The following is a 24,541-nucleotide window of genomic DNA, read 5'->3' as shown; positions in this document are numbered from 1 at the left end:
GTTGTTGGAGCTGTTCCTAGGAGTAAGAGGTATGGTCAGTAGGAAACAGGCCTCTGTTAGCCCTGGGGCTGGCACTCTGTCCCAGTATGTCGGCCTCATTTTAGTGGTGACAAAACTGGGGCTCAGAGACATCAACCCCCTCACCACGAACACCCAGACTGTGCGTGGTGGGCTGGGGTTTGAATGTGGGGCTTGAAGACCCATCATCTCCTCTGGTCTCCCAGTCTCTGCTGCCCAAGAGGAACAGGATCCCAGGATCTAGTCCCCTTGTGGCACTAGCCAGGGTGGGTGGAGATGGGGAGGCACAGTTCCAAAGCCCCCCGGACACTGAGGCAGGTCGGGGACCGAGAGCAATCCGGACCTACAGGCCCCACCCCGAGAAGAATGGCTGCAGGCCCGGCCCAGCAGGCAGGAAGTCTGTGTCCTCAGTAAACGTGACGACGCTTCCGGCTGCTCCAGCCAGGCTGTGCTGTCTTCACGTTTCCAATCATGCGGCCTCCTCTCCAATTCTCAAGCCCAACACACAGAGACAGTGATCTGGGGTCCACGTGAGGTTTGTCAGCAGCTCTTGCCCGCTGCTTCCCGCCAGCCCCTTGTCCGGTTCTGGAAAGCTCTCTGGTGCCCCCTGGTGGGGAGGCTCAGGGCAGGGCTCTGGCTGCAAGCATGGGGTCCCAGAACCTCCTGGCTCTGTCACCTCTGCTGGGTGGAAAACCAACCCAGGATTGAACCAGCAGATGGGTGCCTGATTACTTATTATCAGAGCTCCGCCCACTGGCAAGTCTCTCTCTGGGCCTCAGTTTCCCCTTCCATTAAACGAGGGGCTTGGGGGATACCAAGGAGGGGTAACAGCTTAGTGAGGATGGGAGGTTTCTCCTGGGGAGATGAACACGTTTTGAAACTACTTGGCGTGAGTGGTTGCACAGGACTGAATGCACAAATGCCACCACATTATTCGCGTTGAAATAGTTAATTGCATGCGATGTGAAAGTCACCTCATTTAAAGTGTTTAAAAGAGGGGCCATGTGAGAATCACGTGGGACGTCCACAGTCTCTGAACCTCGATTTCCTTGAAGAAACAGGCAAAGAGACCGTGTGAGATGTGTTCCCTGGGGTCAAGAGATTCCAAGAAGGAAAACCTGGGATTCCAGGGACTGGGATGAGGGCTGGGGGCCAGAAGGGGAGGGTTATGTGGGGACGGCTGGGGGGCAGCCCAGATAAGGCTTTCGATACTGGGTAGCAGCGTCTACACAGGCGGAGATCCCTGCATCTCACTTCCCGCAGGACTGACCAGTGGCCAGAGGTGGGACTGGCCAGGCTCGGCTCAACCAAGTCTGGGAGCAGAGGACACTGAGTGAGGGATCCCCGGGGCCACCCTCACTAGCCTTTGGCTCTCCTGACACCACAAGAGAGGTCCAGGAGCTGACCTTGGGTCCTAATGGGGGACACCTTCCTGGCTGCAGGCTGGCAGGGTGGTGTGGTGGTCAGTGTACTGGGCTCTGTGTCTCCACCCCTACCTGCTGTGTGACGGTGTGCCTCTATTTCTTCAATGGCGGACAGGGACACTAGCAGCCCCCATATCCGGGCACAGTGGCCTGAAGGTTAAAGGCAAGGGCGGCACGAGACCTACAGCAAAAGCTCTGAGCAGGGAGCGGCCCAGGCTGTTGCACCACCATCTCCCCTCTGGCGGCCGAGGAAACCGAGACTCATGGTGAGCTGGCCCAGGTCTGTTGGACTCAGGGTCCTTCTCATCCCCAAGATCAGAGGGCTGCCACCAGGGAAGGAGCTGGCACCTAGACCCCGCCCGGGAAGCACACAGGGAAGGATGCCATAGGGACTTCGGTATGTTATTGCAAAAAAAACATTTATTGCTATTTGAACCCTGCTTTCATGCCTCCATTTCCCAGAAAATGAGTCACGGGAGACACCAGGAGAGGCAGGAGACCATCCTCCTTGCACAAAACTCACTCCCTCGGATGTTGTCCTCAGCGAGGGTGGCTGGGGCCAACCAGGGGGCCCACCCGCAGAGTGGCAGAGGAAGCAGGTTGACCCTGCAGACATTGAGCACTGTGGCGAAGGTCCTGGCCTTCCGGTAGAAGAAGAGTGACTTCTCGCGGTCCAGGAGGAAGTTGTGGGAGATGGTGGCCGGCCGCGTGTAGATCTTCAGCTGTGCCTTCTTGTTGCCCAGGTCCACGGCGGCTGCCAGTGCCAGCTGGTAGTACCTGGCTGCATCAAACCGTTCCTGCAGGGGACAGGCCATGCTCAGCAAAAGTGGGACTCGGAGCCCGTCTTCCCAGAGGCTGTTCCTGTCTCCAGGTCATTCCACATGTCCAGCCAATGCTGGCTCACCCCATGAACCCTGAAGCCTGTGACACTGCTGTGGTCTCAGCTGCAGGAGGTGGGGACGATCCTGACACCCCTGGAAGCCTTCCTGACTGTCCCTACGCCCCACTCACCCCAAGCCTCCTGTCCCAGTCCCACCCTTTCTGCAGGCAGTGGCTGCTTTCCCCGTGGGCTGTGATCATGGCAGATCCTGCCTGCTCTGAGAGTTCCATGCAGGACCCGTGGCTCCAAGCCACAGCAGGGGCACAGCGTTGAGTGACCCAGGCTCCCCTCTGGCCCCCGTCCATGCTGACCATTTCCAGGCCCTCCACGGGCCAGGCCAGGTACAAAACCATCTCACAGGTATCCTCTCTGTCAATGTTCCCTGAAATATTGATGGAGTGTGACTCCCCAGACATCCACTCCCATTTTGAATGCATCTTTGGCTCAAACTCACCATCCCTGGGTTGGGATGCTGCCTCCCAGACCTCCTCCTTGACCCTCCCACCCCCCACCTGGCTTCTCCCCAGGCGCCTCCTCCACATGGGGGTGACCCAAGGGACTTCTCTAAGATCCTAAGACCCGTGCCTGGCCTGTCCCTCTTTACCATCTCAAGATGGCTCCCAGGGCCAAGGACAAAGTCCAAGATGCAGCAGTCCATTCCCTCACTTCCCTGCCCCACACACGGAGCAGGGGCGTGAGAAGGCCCCGAGTCACCGCCACTGCTCATCCAATGCCCCCCGGCCCAGCCGAACACTGGACTCTGTGCTGGGTGCATGGCTGAGCCTAACGTCCTTGTTCCCAGTCTGAGGGACCTGGGATTGAACACTGACCACAAAGGTGGCCCAGGCTGTGGCAGATGGAAACCCAAGAGACAGTGAAGGGCCCAGGAGGCCCCGGACTCAGCCGGTGGGGGGAGGCAAAGGCTTCCTGAAGGGGTGGGGGCTTCCCAACTAAACAGGAAGGAGCCAGCCAATGCATATGTGTCTGCGTGTGCCTGTGCTGTGAATGTGCGTGTGTGTGTGTGTGTGCAGCAGCTAGTGAGTGGCAGGCTGAGCCAGGACACACCTAATCCACCCTATTCCAGGGCTCACTCTCACGTGTAGACTAAAGGGGATCCCATTTTAGAGGCAATTGGAAAAGACGCCCATTTACCTCTGCTTCTTCACCAGCCTTCCAGGCCCCATCCACCCTGGCTTTTTCTTCCACTGCTCTGGACCCTGGGTCCTGGGTCCAGAGCCTCCTATACAAGGAGGAGGGTGTAGCCTTGGAAAGACAGCCGCCCTTGGGGAATTCCGAGGGGGCCTCCCTGTGGGAAGTTGGCCTGCACTGACAGCATAGTCACGATGAGGCCCAGAGGGCTGTGCATGGCAAGGAGGGCTGTGCCCCTCAACCGCAACCATGGACTTTGGCCTCTCAGGTACTACTTGGCCCTTTCCTTCCTCCTGGGCAGGCGGAGTGGGCAGCAGGCTGGACCAAGAGAGATAAAGGCCCACTTTTGGGAGGCCCATCCCCTGGGTCCCGGCGAGCCCCTGAGCAGTGAGCAGTGTCCCTCTGGGCCTGACACCTGGCGCCTCCCTGTCTGACTGGGACTTGGGAGGCCACAGGGACCGCTTCTGACCACCAGGTGTCGCCAGCACTGGGCGGAGGCCTCCCGGGCAGCCCCAGGCCTGGGGTGGGGGATACAGGACAGGGTCTTAGGGCTGCCCCAGCTCATGTTGTTCTCAGGCCCCCAAGATCTCGGCCCCTGGACTGGAGCGCCCTGGCCCCTCAGCCCATAAGGAGCACTGACACGGTGCCGGTGCGATGTGGAGGAGGGGCGGGTGCCTGCTGGGCAGAGGGTGGAGACACCCCAGGTCTGAGTCTGCCAGTCCCAGCTCTCCACCCCTGCACGGCTGGGGGGAGAGGACGCACAGCACCTCCCCTCGAGACAGACCTGACCCAGCACGGTCTCAGCCTGGCTGGCTGGGGCCCCGCCCCACTACTCCTGCCCTGAGCTGGGGTTCCCCTGTCTGTTAACCCAGTGGTAAGACACCGGTCCCACCCCACCCTTCCTGGGTGATGTGAAGATTCAAGGTGTCTCGGGACTCCAGGAAGGAGTTGCTCAGTGAAGGCACCCTGGGCAGGCTTCCTCGAGGAGGCACCGGGATTTGGGTTGGATCTTGCATTGTGGATTCAATGTGAGGATGATGCCGTCCTCCAAAATGTCCTTTCCCGACCCTGTGTTTTTGTTAAATGTAACTTGACACTTGACTGTCAAGACTCAGTTTGGTGTCACCTCCTCCAGGAGGATCCCCCTGACTCCAATCCCCATTCTTTACCCAGAGGCCAGCATTGCCCGCTCATGTGTCAGCCTCCCTGGTTGAGACTGAGTTCTTGAGGGTAGGGCCTGGCCAGCTTGGGAGCTGGGTTGTATCTGCGAACCTTGCCGGCTCCTCTAGCTGGGTGCAGAGCTCCAGGGAAGCCACTGGGCCATTCCTAAGGAAGGCTGGAACCCAGACCCCTGGGGTCTGGGTGGGGATCCCACTCCAAGGGGGCCGGGAACACCCAGAGCCCTGCTCCTCCCCACCCACCTTCAGGTCGTAGAAGATGATGTCACCAAGCACCAGGTACACCTTCACGTAGTAGAGGGTCTCCTCATCGAACTCCAGCGGCGAGTTGCAGAGCTACAGGGCCTTGAGGTAGAAGTGCTCCGCCAGCTTGCCATGGCCCAGCCGGTGGTGCAGGGCGGCCAGCCTGTGGTAGGCCACACACTCGTTCAGCCGGTCCCCTGGGGTGTAGGCCAAAGGGGCAGGTGTGAGGACGTGGCTCCCTGGGGCAGTCAGGCACAGGCCCCTCAGGAGCAGGTATGCAGACCCCAGGCAGCACCTGGCTTGCCTCCAGGCACCTGCGGTCACCTGGGCAGCTCTGGCCAGTCCCTTCCGGGTTCGCAGACTCACTTTCCCATCTGTAAAGCAGAACTAATAAGGCCTGCCCCTGTCTACTGTGAGGCTTTGGCAAAGTCGGGTTTGGATGGCCCAGCTCTGTGCCTACACATAGCCACCTGCCTTTGCTCACTGGTTTTAACCAGGGGAGCCCAAAAGCCATGCAGTCCAGGTGCTCCCGGGCACCCCCAGCTCCATGCAACCCACAGACATGACATCCGACTCCTCCTGGGTGTGTCACGATCAGAGCCCCTTACCTTGGGGAGTCACTGCGTGCCTAAGCTCCAGGTCCCCCCACAGTTGCGCAAACCCAGTTAGTCTGTCTCGGATGTCCTCCCCTTTGCAGGGCGAGTGCCGTGGAGCCTGCATTCGATGCATTCCCACACAGCTGCACACCTACTGTGTACTGGGCCCCAAGGCACAAGGCGCTGGGGCATGCGGCCCGCCCAGGGTTCCCTGTCTCTGGAGGAGGACAGATGACCTGGCACAGCACCAGGGGATACCCGGCCTTAAGGGGCAGGCTACTGGAAGGGGAACTGGGATTTCAGCCAGAGAGCTGTGTGGTTGATGAGGCTGGAAAGGGCACAAGACAAAGGGAATGTGCCACTCAGCCTGGCACATACAAGGACCGAGATGCCTGGCATGTCTGGAAGGCAGAGGGCACACTGGGTGGCCCTTGTGATCAGCAGCGGGAAGAGACAGAGGAAACAGAGCTCAGCCAGGCAGAGCGCTCTGTGCTACGTGAGCGACCTCAGGCTGTGCCCCACTGCCAGACAGGGAAGCCAGCTGGGCAGATCTGCCTGCCTGGACAGGAGACCGGGAAAATCCAGCAGCTGTTTCAGCTCCTGCCCTGCAGACATGGAGGCTCGACTCTGGCAAAGTGTGGGTCCTGGCAGGGCGGGCGCTCAGTTGACTTACCCAGAGTGATGCTGACAGCTAGGGCCATGTGGGCAAATTCCAAGCCCTCCTGGGGCTCCTCCAGCATGGCCAGCAGTGCCACCGGCTTGATGCACAGCTGCGGCTCACCTTGCCGTTGCTCGTAGTCACTGCCAGGGGCAGGACCTGGTCCTACCACACAGGCAGGTGGGGTCAGGCTTCCCGCAGCACCCACCTTGCCCAGCGCCATCCTCAGAGCTCAAACATGTGCTTGGAGCTTCCCACGCCCCAGTGACCCCTGCACCTCCACAGAGCTCTGTGCTCTGGGATAACGCACGGTTCAGACACCCAAGTTGGGGGCTGAAGAATCATCTGACGCCCATCCAGCTACACCTGGCAGCCTCAGACCAGACTCTCCCAACAGGACACTGGGGGTCTGACTCGGGGGAGCCAGCACTCCTCTCTGCTCTAAAAACACATTTCTCTTTGCCCAGAGCTGAGGCACACCGTGAGCTCAGAGGAAGGGAGATGCCGTCCCCTTTTTGGGGTGCATGCAGATCTGGCCCTGGCCCTGGGCCTCCCACTGACATGCTGTGTATCCTTTGACATGTCCCTGTGCCTCTCTGGGCCTCAGTGTCCTCATCTGGAAGATGGGGACAGGACTTCCCGCTCATGGTTGCTTGAGATCATCAGGTGCAAAGGGTAGAGCCACTGTCATGTCCAGACCTGAGTGTTTGTCCCAGGCAGGGGCGCGGTCAATATCATTCCCGGTGAGATCACTAGGCAAGGGTAGGGCCATAGTCATGTCCAGGCCCCAAGCGTTTGTCCCGGGCAGGGGCACTGTCAGTATCATTCCCGGTGAGACCACTGGGAAACGAAGCATGTGCATGGGTGGCCTTGCCTCCAGGTGGGAGGCCTCTGCCCTCCAGGTGCCCGCCCTGAGGTCCACCCACATCAGCCCATAGGCTAGCTCACCTGGTAGAAGGACACGGCTTTCTCCAGCTCCCAGGCCCCATTGAAGAAGATGTCTCCAGCTGCCTCAAACAGCCCCAGCCCCAGGTTGGAGTCGCCTGTGTACAGGACCACATTCTGTGCCACCTGAAAGGAGGCAGAAGTTCCCTCAAGACCCACACCTGGTGAGGTGGCCACACCCACCTTCGCCAGCCTCCTTCCTCTCACACACTGTAGGTACACCTGAGCATTTTTCAGACCTGTGCATTAGGGCTGCCCCACCACTGGCATGAGGACAATGAACTGATGCACCTGAGTGCCAGGAGGTGACTGAGCAGCTGCAACCCAGGAGCCCGACACCTGTGAATCCTACCACCAGGGCTAGCCCTAGCCCACACCCCCTGCACTCAAACAGTCTCCGTGGCCCCCAGATTGCTGGGAGCCCATCCCCTGGTTCCGTTCTGCGTTGCCACATCCCTGCCGCAGCTCAGGGCCACACATCAACAGTGTTTGTGGGTGGGCCTGGTCCCCTCTTGGCCATGAGCCCTTGATCCTCCTCCTCAGCTGAAGGAGGTATACAGCAGGTGCTCAATAATGAAAGCTTCACCAGGGTCGTGGGCTTCACAATTTGTTCCAGATCACACTGTGTTTGGGAAAGCCTCTGAAAACAGCCACTATGATAGATTCATTTTGTAAGGAGATGTGCCACGTGTCGCTTGGAGCAAGTTCTTCTGTGTGTTAACTGAGTGGTCCCATTACTTGAGCATGTGCTGTATACCAGCAGGTGCTAGGCACTGTGAGGGGGCCACACCTCTGCCCTCAGGAAGAAGATGCTGGCCACTGGGGGAGGATGTGAGGGAACCAGTTGGAGGGAGGGAGAAGGCACAACAGGTGCTCAGCAGTGGCTTAGGAATGAGTAGATGGATGGATGGACGGATGGGTGGGTGCGTGGTTGTAATGATGTGTGTATGTCTGTATGTATGTATGGGTGAGTAGATAATGTATGCATGGGTGGAGGGTAGATGATGTATGTACATATGGATGGATAGATGGCGAATAGATGAATGTATGGATAAACAAATGGACAGACAGATGAATGGAGGGATGGATTAATAGATAGGTTGGTGGGTGGATGGATCAATGATGCATGGATAGACAAATAGGTGAGTGGATGGATGGAAGGATGAACAGGTGAATAGATGGATGGATGGATCGATGGATAGACAGGTGAATGGATGGATGAATGATGTAAGGATGAACAGGAGGTGAGTGAATGGATGGATATATGGATGAAAGGATGACCAGGTGAATGGATGGATGGGTGATGGACGGATGGATGAATGGATAAATAGATGGATGGAAGGATGAACAGGAGGTGAGTGGATGGATGATAGATGGATATATGGATGAATAGATAAATAGATGAATGATGGATGGATGGAAGGATGAACAGGTGAATGGATGATGGAAGAATGGTTGGATGGATGGACAGACGAACAGGTGGATGGATGCTGGCTGAATGGATGGATGATGAATGGACGGATGAATGGAAAGATGAACAGGTGAATGGATGGATGATGGATGGATGGAAGAATGAACAGTTGGAAGGATGGATGAACAGGTGAATGGATGATAAAAGGATGCATGATGAATGGATGGATGGATGGGCAGGTGAATGGATGGATCATGAATGGATGGAAGATGGATAGAAGGATGAACAGCTGAATGGATGGATAATGGAAAGATGGATGGATGGATGGACAAACAGGTGAATGGATGGATGAAGAGATGAACAGATGATGGATAGAAGGATAAACAGTTGGATAGAGATGGAAGGATGAATGGATGGACGAACAGGTGAATGGATGGATGGATGGAAGGACGCACAGGTGTATGGGAAGATGATGGAAGAATGGATGGATGGATGAATGGATAATGGATGGAAGGATGAACGGATGGACAGAGAGTGAACAGCACAGTGGCCCTCCTGCCTCTCTTGCCACTCACCTGGATGTACAGGTCCACCAGCTCACTCTGCCACAGGATGGAGTATATCTTTCCTGCTTGCAGCCAGGCATGCACCTCCTCTTTCTTCTGGAGGTCAATGAGAATCCCCAGACTTTGTTTGGTGTAGTCCAGAGTGGATCTGTAGACCCTGGAATCAGACACAGGTGTCAGAACAAGGGCTCTCATCCTCCTGGAACCAGTCTGCCTCCTCCCGTGGGTCTGGTGACAGATGAATCTGGCATGTGGGGACTGGGAACGGCCCTCTTCTGTGTGCAGTATGCCCTTCCCAGGCTGCTGGGAGGGCCAGGGTGAACACACATGGCATGGAAATGAAGGACATCCTTCTGAGGGAATCGAGCATCATGCTGCCCTGTGGCAGGAGGAGTGTGCTAGCCCATCTTCCCTGCCTCCCAGACATGGCCTGTGTCTTCTTCAGACGCACCAGGAGCCGTTAGTGTTCAGAGGCTATCTAGGTCGATGGTTCTCAAGGTGTGCAGGCGTCACAGTCACTCGGAGGCCTGTGTGTGTATAGCTTGCTGGCCCTGCCCCCAGAGCTTCCGGCTCCACAGACCTGGGGCAGGACCTAGAACTCCCACTTGCCACAAGCTCCTAGGTGACATAGATCCTGCTCTGCTGGTCCAGGGACTACATTTTGAGAAACATGGCTCCAGCACACTGGCCCATTTTCCTTCTGTGAACCTGAGGCCAAGACTGGAGCCAGTCTCCCAGGTCCCCATGGAATCTGGCTCCTTCCCTGCTCTCTTGGTAAGTCTGACACTCGAGGGAGTATGACTGCAGCAATATCACCGGGAGCTGTGTGTGGAGTGGCCAGGGCCATGGTTACCCCACCAGGTCAGAATGCTCGGGGGAAGCCGAGTGGGCCACCTATGACGTGAGACCTTGAAACCCTGCACCCCAGGGAAGCAGGTGACACAACTGGCTCTGTCTTCTGTAGGAGAGAAGCCACAGGTGGCTGCTGTGGTCACATTTAAGGGGACAGATGAATGTCAGGAGTGAAGACTCGGGGCAGGCAGAGGTCAGATGACAAAAGCCACCATAGTAGGAAGAACAGCCCAGAGTGCACGTACTGCCTCTGCTGGGGTTGAGATGACCTTTGACCCAACAAGAGAGGCTCAAGCTGGGACTCGGGGGCCAGCAGCAGCCCTGGGACGACCCCAGGCCCACCAGCTCAAAGCATCTGATGCCAAGGAACCAAATGATCAAAAGGGAAGGGGCTGATGGGGCCCTGGGCCAGCTTCCCTGTGCCCTCCTCCCTGCCCTGCCCCCCCAACCCCCTTTCCCTGCTCCCCACTCCCACCACTGCAAAGCCAGCTCTCACGGCTCGGTGCCCAGGGACAGGTAGAGCTGACTGATGGTCTCCAGGAACTGGCCCCCCAGCACTTTGTCGGTCACCTTGCGGGCCAGGGAGAGCTGGAGCTCGTGGTAGAGGACACACTGGGCCTCGCTGGGCATGACGACGCTGTAGAAGTAGCACAGCCACTGGACGGTCCACAGCTGGCCTGGGCAGAAGACAAAATGGAAGATGTCAGCCTCCCAGCATCGAAGCGAGGCTGGCTGGGCTCGGAGGCCCCTGCTCTGTGCTTGTCTCTTTCACACCTCTGTGAACCTCGGCCCCATAGGCGGGGAGCCTGAGCGCAGACAGGCCATGCACCTGTGCCAGGGCAGACGCCGAGCACACTGTGACATGGACACAGCTTGGTGCAGATGCTCATGGTAGAGGCCGGCCTTCTTTACAACTCCCAGGGCCAAGGTCCTGGCCAGGCTCGGCCCCTGTACCAGGCCATCTATTTCTGCTTCACAAAGCCCCTCTGCCCTGGACCAGGGCCACCTTCAGCCTGAGTTGATGAGGCCAGGGGCACAAGTAGCCCCTGTTGCAGATGGAACTCAGAGCAAAGCCAAGTGTCATGTCTGCCACACTCGGCATCATGTTGGGGGAATGGGGTTCAAAGCCAGGCCCTGGCGTTCCCACACATGCTTCTCTCATGCAACCAGGCTCCAAACGCACAGGCTCTCTGGCCTCTCCCAAAGCCAGAAGCAGTCTCAGCTTCCTCTACTGAGTCTGGCAAGAGAGAAAAGAGAAGCAATGAACACCCCCAGCCAGCACCTCTGGTCCTATGTCAGGTTGAGCTGGGTGTCGGTGTTGCAGGGTGAGAGCATTGCAGGGGGCAGGGGTTGAAAGTCATATCATCCTCTTCCCTCCTGGATCATGGGAACATCACTGGGGGGTGTACACTTTCTGCGATATTGGGAGTAACATCATCTTCTGTGCCTTGGAATATTAAGGACAATATCACGGGGGGAGCGTGTACAGCTTCTGCAATATTGGAATAATATTATCCCCCCCTCCCCCTGCATACTAGGAAAGATATCACAGAGTGGGTGTTCACCTCCTGTGATGTGGGGATTAATACCATCTTCTCCCCTTCTGGATATCAGGAAGAGTATCACACGGGGGTGTACAGTGTCTGCGATACTGGGAGTAATATCAACCTCTCAGCCTTGGAATATGAAGAAGAGTATCACAGGGTGGATGTTCACTCCCTGCCATATTGGGAGTAATATCAGTCTCTCCTCTCCATGGTCCCAGGCTAGGTGTACGCCTCCTGTTCTATGGGGAGTCATATCATCCTCTCCCTTCCAGGATATTAATAACAGTATCACAGGGCAGGGGAACACAGCCTGCGATACTGGAATTATTATCATCCTCTACCCCCCTGGATATTAGGATCAGTGTCACAGGGTGAGTGTACACCTACTGCAATATTAAAACTAAAATCATGCTCTCTGTCCCTGGATATGAGGAACGACATCACAGGTAGGTGTACACCCTCTGCGGTATTAGGAGTAATAATATGATTAATTAGTAAACATCAATGATGGATTTTAATAATTATCAGGCTGGTCTCGAACTCTTGACCTCAGGTGATCTGCCCGCTTCAGCCTCCCAAAGTGCTGGAATTACAGGCGTGAGCCACCACGCCCAGCCAACACTTCCTGACATCTCTTTTTAGACCTCAAATTTAGCATGACCAAAACACACATTCGATAATCTCTGCTATAACCCACTCCTCCCATACTCTTCCCGATCCCAATAATAGCATCTCTCGTCTTCCAGTTACTCAGGCTAAAATCCTTGACATCATCCTTAAAACTTCTTTTTCTCTCTCTTGTCATCCAACCCATTTAAACTCTCCTTTCAAAATATATGCCAGACCTAACCATTTCTCACCTTCCTCATCATTTCCAACCAGGTCCAGCCCTCATCATAGCGCTCTGGGTTACTGCAAAAGCCTCCCAATCTCCAGGCACAGTGGCTCATGCCTGTAATCCCAAGCACTTTGGTAGGCCAAGGCAGGTAGATCATCAGATGTCAGCCTGGCCAACGTGGTGAAACCCCTCTACTAAAAATACAAAAAATTAGTCGAGCATGGTGGTGGGTGCCTGCAATCCCAGCTATTCGGGAGGCTGAAGCAGGAGAACTCAGAAGGCAGAGGTTAGAGTGAGCCGAGTTCGTGCCATTGCACTGCAGCCTAGGTGACAAGAGCGAAACTCCATCTCAGAAGGTTAAAAAAAGAAAGCCTCCAAACCCACCTCTCTCCTTCCACCTTTCACCCTGCCCTGCATTCTACCTTCCACTCTCAAACATTTCAGGAAAAAAAAAAATTATATCCACAGAGAGAGAGAGAGAAAGTACAAATGGAGTGAAATGCTTGGGGAACCTGAGGGAAGACCATACGGGTATTCTCTGTACTATTTTTGCAACTTTTCAATAAGCCTGGATTATTTCAAATTCAAGAGTTAAACAAAGGAAAAAACAACACAAAACGCTATCTTCCTTTGTGAATCCATCCTGTCTTTCCCCTGGCAACTTAAGGAAACTCTTAACTAACAACATCTATTTTTTCATAAACACTAAAGGAACTCTTGCCTAGTTTTGACTTTCTGTGCTTGGCAGTAGAAGTGTGTGTGTGTGTGTGTACAGAGAGAGGGAGAAATATATATATGTGTATATATATAAATATATGTTATATATTTACAATGGTAATGTGTGTGTATATATATATATATATATATGTGTGTGTCTGTGTGTGTAGATATATATAATACATACCCCATAGCCTGTCCTTAATCAGTTCTAAACTTAGTCAGGAAAACACATACCTAAGCAGAGAATTTCAAAATAATATGATGAATATTTTGATAGAGGGATGTGTTGCTATGGAACACACTGCTAAGACACAAAACCTCCTAGATGGGGCAATGAATGAATGAAGTTTTGCACCTAGAGGCACCCCCTCTGATATCCCCTCAAACGTTTATAGTTATATGCATTTGCTTCTCCCAGGACCCCCGTTTCATAAGGGTTAGTCCTAGAGCCTAGCAAGTTCCTACTACAGCTGGCACACATATGCCATTCAAGAAAGTGTGACTGAGTGAATGACGAGTTAAGAACCATTTGTGGCCGGGCGCGGTGGCTCAAGCCTGTAATCCCAGCACTTTGGGAGGCCGAGACGGGCGGATCACGAGGTCAGGAGATCGAGACCATCCTGGCTAATACGGTGAAACCCTGTCTCTACTTAAAAATACAAAAAACTAGCCGGGCGACGAGGCGGCGCCTGTAGTCCCAGCTACTCGGGAGGCTGAGGCAGGAGAATGGCGTAAACCCAGGAGGCGGAGCTTGCAGTGAGCTGAGATCGGCCACTGCACTCCAGCCTGGGTGGCAGAGCAAGACTCCGTCTCAAAAAAAAAAAAAAAAAAAAAAAAAAAGAACCATTTGTCAGCCAGTGCTCAGTAACACAACATGCACTGGTATGCAAATTATATTTTTGTTGAAAGCAAGGGCAGGATCACAAATTATCTTTCCAGAGAAAGCAAACCTCAAAAGCTTCTTTACCCTACTAAAGCACATTATAAGAAGCTCCCTTTATATAAAAGAAAACCTCCTCATTCGTTATCAATAGCATGTAAACCTAATAAGCCTCCGCCTCTGATGACATCTCTTCCATCCCCAGGGCTAGATAAAGGAGGTTCCTGAAACCCTGGTAGTTGTGAAGGGGGCTCCCAGCTCTGACAGTCTTGAACCCTGCGGGCGCGGAGGTCACACAGAACAAGAACAACCGAGGGAAGCATCATCAGGCTTCGAATATGTTTGAACCAGAGATGGCAAATAGGCTGCAGCCAACTGAAAACACCAGAGATTCATGGTGGCCACCTGAGGGGTTGTGCTCTTAAAAAACAAATATTAAAATTAAAAATTTAAAAAGGAAGGGGTCAAGAATCCATCAGGTCTGAATGAGACATGTATCAGTGACTAACACCCCATATGGCAAAAGTACTCCGGTGCGCTTTGGGTACTCACAGCTTCAGCAGTATTCAAAGGCGTGTGCTTCCCTAAGACTAAGCCACGGGAATAGCCCCAGCAACACTGCCAGGAGAAACGTCTAACATGGATTCGGCTAGAAATACAGTTGTCTTTCAGAAATTAACACTGAATAAATCCTGACTTATTAGAGCCTGCGAGAATGACATTCTCCATGATAACGGTTATCACTACAATCTCCAAACATCTGCGACCCTGCAGGGAGGAACTGTGACAGCGCAGACCACGTGTCCAGAATGCTTCGCAGACTGCCTGTTACAGAATAAAAGAAATGAAATCCCCCTAAGAATGTCTTAGCTCACATTTAGCCAGTTGTTCCTTTGTGTGCATCTCTGTGCTAAAATGGCCATTCTTCCCCACAGCCTGAAGTCATATGCTCAAATAAATGAGACTCACATGAAGCCAGAAACGTGCAGATGCGAGGAAACCAACACAAACGAAATGGGCTGGAGAGTGTGGCCAGGAGGATGGTACTTCCCAGGAAGCAATTACTTCATCTCTGCCCATGAAGCAGGCAGCTGTCACTGTCCCCTAGGCCCACGCCAGCCACTCGAAGTAGGTTCTAACCAAACTACCTCCAACAATCAACATAAATACACCACACGATTGGCTTCTGAAAGGACACCTTGCAACCAACAAGATACTGTTAGCACAACTTTGACAAACTGTGCAACTGAAAACCTTGGAAAGGGATCAACACTGCCACATTTTGACTCAAATACTGTTACATGGTAGCACTGCAATAATTCATGGAAAGAAAAGAATGAATGAGGAATATGTTTATACAGGAATCAGAGGAAGCATGACTAATCATTTAAAGAAATAGGTCAAGAAACTGTTAGGTTCAAATGCCACCGTGAGATACTGTCAGGGCCTTAGGCAAATTCACTTCTCTTGGTCCTGTTTCTAGGTTCATCAAAAACCAGCTTTGGACTAGGGAATCTGTTGCTTTCCAATGTCTTCCTTCTGTGATTCCAGCCCAGATTTTAGGACTGCTCTCCCACTTGGTATATGAAAGCACTTTCTATGTATAATAGCAAGAGTACTTTTCTGTGTTGAATGTGGTTTGGGACCTACTCTATGAGGCAGAATATCATCATGTAGCTTTAAGCATGACAACAAGGTGCACTCTAGATAAGGATAACACATAAAATGTGGCCATACACCTGTGCGTGCCTGGCAGGGAGATGGGGAGGTCTCATTTAATGAAGCCAGGGTGCCTGTTGCACCTTAACATCCTCAGTCCACATCAAGTTCACAACGTCCTTCTGACATCAAACCACAGGTATCACATACTTTTCCACTTTCTACCCAAGAGCAAAACATGCAGAGCACCGTGATAAAGACGCCCCATCCCCAGCATGTTGGCTCTCATTCTGTAGAATTCCATACTTTTCGTGCAAAATGATCACCAGCCTGCAGCGGCAAGCAAGACTGGGCTCCGTGGGGACAGCACGCCCTGCAGCAGCCACCATTCCTGTCGCCACAGTCTGATGCAGCTGCAGAGAAGCTGTGGCTGAGGCCATTCACTTTGTGAGAGAGCCGCACAGGAGGGAAAAGGCAGGGAAGGTAGGGAAGAGAGCAATGTCAGGCCTCTGAGCCCAATCCAAGCCACAGCATCCCCTGTGACTTGCACGTATATGCCCAGATGGCCAGAAGTAGCTGAAGAATCACAAAAGAAGTGCAAATGCGCTGTCCCACCTTAACTGATGACATTCTACCACAAAAGAAGTGAAAATGGCCAGTCCTTGCCTTAAGCGATTGTATTATCTTGTGAAATTCCTTTTCCTGGCTCATCCTGGCTCAAAAAGCTCCCCCACTGAGCTTCTTGTGACCCCCCACTCCTGCCCACCACAGAACAACCCTCCTTTGACTGTAATTTTCCTTTACCTACCCAAATCCTATAAAATGGCCCCACCCTTATCTCCCTTTGCTGACTCTCTTTTCAGACTCAGTCCGCCTGCACCCAGGTGATTAAAAAGCTTTATTGCTGACACAAAGCCTGTTTGGTGGTCTCTTCACACGGACGTGTATGACAGGCAGGTGCAGAGCCAGGAAAGGACCTGTGATGAGAACAGAAAGGAATGCACCTCCCTGTACACACACTCGGATTTTATGACAATGTGGGCAGGGCGCTGAACTGCGTGCCTGAGAACATTCCTCCAAGTTCTTTTGCTGATTTTCTAAATATTGGTGTAAAATCTGAACTCAGACAAATTTTTTTTAAATCGTTTCGATCAACGTCTTTGTCTAGTGCTCAGCATCATGTCTACATGATCATCTAGAAAACCAACTTCGGTTCTAAGGCTCACATCCTTCCTATAAAGTCCCAGGGATTTTACAAGGGAATGCACCTCTCATTCGCATCAAGAACACACACAACTACCATTAAAGAAATGCCTAATTTGCTTACATAATTTTTTAAACACCCAGATTTGAAATACAATAGAGAAGACAACTTTTTCATAGCTCTGCTTTCCAACTGCGAACTGCGGGTGGAGAAAATAACCTACCATGATTTCTAACCAGCCAACAACCTGTCTTCCCTGGCTGCAGTAGGAGCAATCTTTCTGAGCTCAGGATGAAAAAGATCCCAGCTGTTAGGGGACAGATAGTCATCAGTTCTCAGCAGGCTTCCCGGGTTCCAAATCCCCATGTGATACGTGGAAGTAAAAAGCTATCAATGACCAAGCATCTGAACGCTTATCCCATATCGCCATCTGCTTCTCCTGCCATGAAAATTTAAAATTAATAAGCCTGCTTTTAGAGAACAGAGTTGGTGCAGCATCTCTCTTCCTAAAATTATGGATAATTACCAGCCCACAATGGCTTCTAATCAGATTTGAGCGGTCCCTTAGACAGGAAGTTAAAGTGCCTCAGCCCTAAACTGAGACGAAAACAGAAACTAGAGTGCACTAGGTTTTATTTTTTCCCCCTTGTTCTAAAGTTGCTCTTCCCGAATCTCCTTCTACTGTCTTGTTTATAAAATGTATGAGAAACAGGGACATTTAAAGACATGATAGAAATGGCCACTTGTTCTTGGTACAAGCTTTGTGAACATTATTTTCAGCTGCTGGGTTTTTTCTCCACAAACTGTGAGCCTGGAGTACATTTTCTCCCTCATGGTTACACATTCAGAGTCAGGGAAGGTGGCTTTAGCAGTAAAGAGGGGAGTGCAGTGAGAAGTGACCGGACACTGAGAAGGGCAGACAGGGACTCTACCTTGGTGGCCTGCAGCACTCCTGGGCCTTCGCCTTTACTTTTCTATCTGTACAGGGGATCTAAAGGCCCGTGATTCTAGGCCACGACAGCTCTTCATACACACATACGCAAACATCACACACCTGTGTGAAAAGCGGTGACACTTGGCTGATTTCCTGAAGAAGTTATCTTGTATCATTTCTACTCAAGTACTCCACCTCCTTCCAGACAAGTATCTGAGGATGATGGGCTATCCCACAGCAATGTGTGTAACCTCTCCTGCTTACGATTCCTGTTCACATAGCATTTTCCAAAAGCATTTGGTGTGAAGTGACAGAAGAAAGAAGAATAAGGTTCTTTCAGCCCATTCATTCATTCATTCATTCAACAAATGTTGACTAACTATCTATGTGCCAGGCACCGGTGATATAACAGGGAACATATATTTTTGTAGGTAGAGACAGACAACCAAAAAGTATGTTAAAGAGTGATCAATGCTGTAGAGGAAAATACACCAGGAAACAGGAAAGAAGAATATCCCTAGCCACCCTACACTGGGGTGACGCTAGCATTATGAAATGGAAACAGTGGCCGGGTGTTGTGGCTCACACCTGTAATCTCAGCTCTTTGGGAGACTGAGTCAGGCAGATCACCTGACTTCAGGAGTTCAAGATCACCCTGACCAACACGGGGAAACCCTGTCTCTACTAAAAACAGAAAAATTAGCTGGACGTGGTGGCACACGCCTGTAATCCCAGTTACTCAGGAAGTTGAGGCACAAGAATCCCTTGAACCTGGGAGGCAGAGGTTGGAGTGAGCCGAGATCACACCACTGCACTCCAGCCTGGGTGACAGAGCCAGACTCTGCTCCAAAAAATAAAAAATAAAAATAAAATGTAAACAGAGAGTAAGATACCAAAAGAAAGAACATGAAGGATTAATTGTAACAAAAGCCTTTGTAAGCTGATACTGTCCTTCCTGGATCCTTGTCCCTTACAAATGGAAAAAAAGGGCGGGTAGGGAGTAGCATCAAAATGATGTTTTAAGATGGCTTAGGGTTTCAGATGTCTGACAGCCATACTCATGTACTTCAAGGAAAAAGCTCTAGCTCTATAAGCCATCTGGGCAATGGTTTAATGTCTTTTTTTTTTTTTTTTTGAGAGTTTTTCAAATATATGAAAACGTGTGTGTTTATTTGGCTGCTCTGTGCCCACACACGTGCAAACTGTGCTAACGGGTTTTTCCATGTTTTGCTGAATTTGCCAGCTTGCCATAAACAGGCTTCCATGTCTTAATTGTCTATGAAGAGCACAAACACCCAAAAATGCAAATCAAGACAAGCTGTCCCTTCAATTGCTGCTGCCATGATGACAGTGAGCGACAATTGGCCAAATCAATACGCGGAGACTGAAGCTGTCCAGCAGAGAGCACAGAGTCAACTGCTTTTCCCATAGCATTTAAAGAAACAAGCGGAAACGGCTCTCCACACAGGACAGACACGTCCTTTGTTCTTTGAATAAATACCGTCAATGTCCAAAATACTTTCTCCATCACACTATCTGTATGGAATTCAAGTTCCTTCCAATACCATGAGTAACGCCAGTGATAGACTATGTTTAGCCATAATGACCCATTGGCATTCTTTTTCCTCTAAAATGTTGAAATAATAACATTGAGTGTGCACTCACGATGTGCCAGGCTCTGAGTTTGATCTCGTTTGGTTCTCGTTGAAATCCTGTAAGATCAGTATCATATTCTCTCATTTTTCATAGATGAGGAAACTAAGGCAGAGAAAGGCTAAGTAAGTTGTCCATGGTCACAGGATTTTTAGAAACTTTTCTCTAAACTTTCAAAAGTTAACTACTGCCACTATTACAAATGGGTTTTTGTTTGTTTTTGTGTTTTTTGAGACAAGGTCTTGCTCTGACCAGGCTGGAGTGCAGTGGTGTGATGATGGTTCACTGCACCCTCGACTTCCCTGGCTCAAGTGATCCTCACACCTCAGCCTCTCCACTAGCTGGGATTACAGGCATGAGTCATCACATCTGGCTAATTTTTTAAGTTTTATTTTTTCTAGGGATGGGGTTTCACCATGTTGCCCAGACTGGTTCCAAACTCTGGGCTCAAGAGATCCTCCCAGGTCAGCCTCCCAAAGTCCTGGGATTACAGGTGTAAGCCACTGTGCACAGCCCTACAAAGGTGACTTATACAAAGTCAGACCAGTGAGCAGGAAGAGAAAAGAGACTTCAGCGAGTCTCCTGGCTGTTGCAACACCGTATCCCTCCTCCATACCGTCATGTATCTACACACACCAAGCTCCTAGACGTTGAAGGCAGGCCAGCTCAGAGACGGAACAGCAATCAAGAAAGAGAAGATGCAGACATGCATCTTGATTTCAGCTCGAGCGTGCCTCTCTGCCCTGCAGCTGCACAAGCAGAAACCAGGGCCGTGAGTCTGAGGCAGTGTGTTTGGTTCCTGAAAGGTAATCTTTTGGGAGACCATCCCATAAATTAGTGTTATACTTCTCAAAAAGGAAGTGTGACTTTTATAGAAAAATCGATTCCATTTGGGAGAAAGGCCTAATAAAACCACAAAAGGATAATACATTCATACAACAACAAATTCAATTCATCTGTCACAAACTGAAATCCCAAAGCCCTCTGGGCACACAGCTGCTTTTCTGAGCTGAAATTCAACTCCAGTTGAGAAACAGGTCAACTTTTCTAAAAAGATTTCTTTTTCACATGCCTTAAATAAGAATTCCTTTCCCTCACTTGTCATTTTCCAGATTTCATGGCTCTGCTGGCCTTCCTCTCATTTAGGCCATGAGCACTGACTGCATGTCTGCTATGGCCGGGACTCCAAGGGAGGCACCCTAGGGAACACAGATGACCGCAGCACAGCGACACCCTCAAGGAGCACACACGGGGAAGGCAAGATGATACAATCGCAGCCTTCACACAGAAAAGAACTTGGCATCCATAGCCCATCCCATTTCTAGAAAACAACGATGCTGAGTCAGTAACATATACGGAACAGCCTGCAGTGTGGAGGCAGGCACAAGGGGGCTCCATGCGGGGAAGAGCACCTTCAGAAGGGGCATGCAAACAACGTGGAGGCAGGAGACGCCCCCACGCACAAGGGCCAGCCTGTGGCCTGCAGAAATGCCCATGTATCTGGGAGGAGGGAGAGAGGACAAGATACTTAAATGCTCCAAAATGAATAGAAGCCTCCCAAGAACCTCCCCCGAAATGGGGCAGGGATTTACAAAAGACCAAACCGAGCATGCGCAGTTACCTGAGCATAGCGCCATGAGAGCGAGCTATTCGAGGAAGAAACAGGGTCCCTAGAAGCCTGAGCCTCTACTCCCAGCTCTGCGACTCATTCACCCTATGACCTTGGTGAAGGCTCTTAGCTTCTGTGAGCCACAAGAGAATCACGGGAAAACAGCAGATATGAAAACTGCTCTGCCTTTTTCACAGAACTGCTGAGGGAATAAAATCAGATAATGGATTTTAAAATTCTCTGTGAATTACGAAGCAAAATACAAACGTATGAAATCATTCTTACCATTAATAACAGCACTGTAAAATTAAGAGCAGAGTTAAGACCACAGCATTTTCCACACCCTTACTCCCGAGAGAAATAGTGAGTGCAGCCGATGTATTTGGGCAACCCCAGTATCTAGGCTTCGAGAGCCTCCAACAGCTCATGAACTCTGACAGTATCACTCCAGCCCAGTGCTCATTAAGTTCTCCAAGACAGCCAACTGACATAAAATCCTACAGCTTTTTCAGATGGGCTTGAAGCCCTCCAAGCTCACAGCACAGCTAAACAATGAAGAAGAGGTTTTCTGCCACTAGACTCCAAAGCTGGCTTTTGTAGATTCCCATAGAAAGAACATTCAAGGCCGGGCGTGGCGGCTCACGCCTGTAATCCCAGCACTTTGGGAAGCCGAGGCAGGAGGATCACTTGAGGTCAGAATTTCAAGAACAGAGGGCCGGGCGCGGTGGCTCAAGCCTGTAATCCCAGCACTTTGGGAGGCCGAGGCGGGCGGATCACGAGGTCAGGAGATCTGGCTAACATGGTGAAAACCCATCTCTACTAAAAAAAAATACAAAAAACTAGCCGGGCGAGGTGGCGGGCGCCTGTAGTCCCAGCTACTCGGGAGGCTGAGGCAGGAGAATGGCGTAAACCCGGGAGGCGGAGCTTGCAGTGAGCTGAGATCCGGCCACTGCACTCCAGCCCGGGCGACAGAGGGAGACTCCGTCAAAAAAAAAAAAAAAAAAAAAAACCAGCCTGGCCAATATGGTGAAGCCCCGTCTGTACTAAAAATACAAAAATTAGCCGGGCATGCTGTCGGGCACCTGTAATCCCAGCTACTCAGGAGGCTGAGGCAGGAAAATCGCTTGAACTCAGGATGCCGAGGTTGCAGTGAGCTGAGATCATGCCACTGCACTCCAGCCTGGGCAACAAAAGCGAAACTCCATCTCAAAGAAAAAGAAAAGAAAGAGCCTTCCTCTTTGTTGATGTTGAACTTCCTGTGCTTAACACAGAGAAATCATACAACACTGAAATCCTGAAAAACATATCATAAAAAGCATTTAGTGACTGAAAAGACATTCAATATAACCTGTAACAGTAACAGTGAGTTCCCCTCCTCTGTCCAGCCAGCTCCACTCACGCTGTGACACTTAACAATGCTTTCACTAAAACAGAGGAAAATTAAGAGGACCGCTTACCCCACTCAGCTGACAGCTAAACCAGTGCTTCTCCCCGGGCTCACTAAAGATGACCTTTACCCAAAACCAGGCTGCAACAACCCTGTAACTGTTGAGTAACAATTTCAAAATTCCCATATTCTCTGTTCACTCCTAAGGAAGATGAACTGAAGCCAGGTGTCTCCAAGTCAGAACTAACAGAAGCCTTAAACATCAGATGGCCCATCCCCTTCTTTGACAACCGGGGGATCTAAACTGAGCTTATGGAAGAAAACAGCCTATTGAGTAACAAAGCGAAAACCAAACCCTAGTCACCTAACCTCTGGTCCAGAACTCCTGCAACAATCCAGCACCTACATAGGATGAGTCTCCCTAACCAGAAACTCCAAAATCCACAACTTTTTGAGTGCTGACGTGACGCTCAACGAAATATTCATTGGAGCAGCTCAGATTCTGGATTTTAGAATTCAGGATGCTCAACCAGCAAGTATAATACAAATATTCAAAAATCCAAAAATATTTTTAAAAATCTGAGACACTTCTGGTTCCAAGCAGTTTGGATGAGGGATATTCAACCTGCATTTTTTCCCTCCCTCTAATGAAGGAAATTAAAAACGAGGCCCGAGCAAAGTCATTCAATCCATACTAAAGTCATTCAATAGTTTAAATAGTACCCATTTAAAGTTAAGTGCTACCCACAGATATTTAAAAGGGTGAACACATACATGCCTATAATCCCAGAATTTTGGAAGGCCAAGGCGGGAGGATCACCTGATGTCAGGAGTTCAAGACCAGCCCAGCCAGCATGGTGAAACTCCATCTCTACTAAAAATGCAAAAATTAGCCGGGCGTGGTGGCGCACACCTGTTATCCCAGCTACTCGGGAGACTGAGGCACGAGAATTGCTTCAACCTGGGGAGAGCACGTTGCAGTGAGCCAAGATCACATCACTGTACTCCAGCCTGGACAACACAGCAAGACTCTGTCTCAAAAAAAAAGAAAAAAGAAAATGAATTTAAATTGTGTTTTCAAATGGAGCCCATGTTCCCAGAACACAAGCCCTGCTCTAGGCTCCAAGGGCACACAGGGTGCCCCTTTATCTTAATACTCACCATATTCCATGGCAGCCATTGGCACGTGTCTGTCCATCGCACTAGACTTCCTGCGCATGAGGCAGGAATTATATATTATTACCTTTCTGTTCCCACTGTCTGGCCTAGAAGACACTCAGTAAATGATTACTGAACTAAGTCAGTTACTAAGACATGTGAAACTTGTATTAAGAAAATTCATTTAATAAGTTTGCCAATGCAACATTCATACCACACAGCTTAAATCTCAACCCGCGGATTTATCTTGTGTTCTGCTAGATTATCACCTATTCACATTCAGGAGGCACCTAGTATGTGCTAGGCATGACTAATTGCTGGGGACCTAGCAGTGACAAAACAACATTCCGTGTTCAAAGAGAAGTTCTAGTATGAAGAGGAATAGAAGGAACAGGCTAGACTGATGAGAGAGCTAAGAAAAGGACAGGCTGCCATGGGAAGCACCTGGTCTTGTCTGGATGGGACATAGTTAAGGAAGTCTGAGTGCTTCGTACAGCATAAGATCATCTCCTCCAAAGAAGCGAATGAAGCTTTGATTCACCAGTACCAGAAGTCACCATAAAGGTGCGTACGGCCACATGCTTAGTGTAGGAAGTGAAACCAAACAAAGCTCCAACTTCCAGAGGCAACTGTCCAATTATGAAATCCTCTGGCTACGTTCAATGGAAATTCCAGGTATTCAAGAGGCCAATATTTAAGTGATAAATTTTTTTTTATTTTTTATTTTTGAGACGGAGAGTTGTTCTGTCACCCGGACTGGAGTGCAGTGGCCGGATCTCAGCTCACTGCAAGCTCCGCCTCCGGGGTTTACGCCATTCTCCTGCCTCAGCCTCCCGAGTAGCTGGGACTACAGGCGCCTGCCACCTCGCCCAGCTAGTTTTTTGTATTTTTTAGTAGAGACGGGGTTTCACTGTATTAGCCAGGATGGTCTCGATCTCCTGACCTCGTGATCCGCCCGTCTCGGCCTCCCAAAGTGCTGGGATTACAGGCTTGAGCCACCGCGCCCGGCCTATGAGTGCACCAGTTTGTTTA

The 24,541-nt window shown here is 51.0% G+C and overlaps 1 pseudogene; it reads right to left on the bottom strand.

The window, feature by feature from the left end:
• Positions 1-1,842: 1,842 nt before the first annotated feature.
• Positions 1,843-23,307, bottom strand: LOC117067980 (annotated as a pseudogene).
• Between the last annotated feature and the right edge of the window lie 1,234 nt (positions 23,308-24,541).

This window comes from Trachypithecus francoisi, unplaced genomic scaffold (genome assembly GCF_009764315.1).
Source record: "Trachypithecus francoisi isolate TF-2019V2 unplaced genomic scaffold, Tfra_2.0 Lachesis_group20, whole genome shotgun sequence".
In the NCBI taxonomy this organism is placed as follows: Eukaryota; Metazoa; Chordata; class Mammalia; order Primates; family Cercopithecidae; genus Trachypithecus; species Trachypithecus francoisi.
Note: the sequence above shows the minus strand (reverse complement) of the source record. Positions and strands in the feature narration are given on the sequence as shown.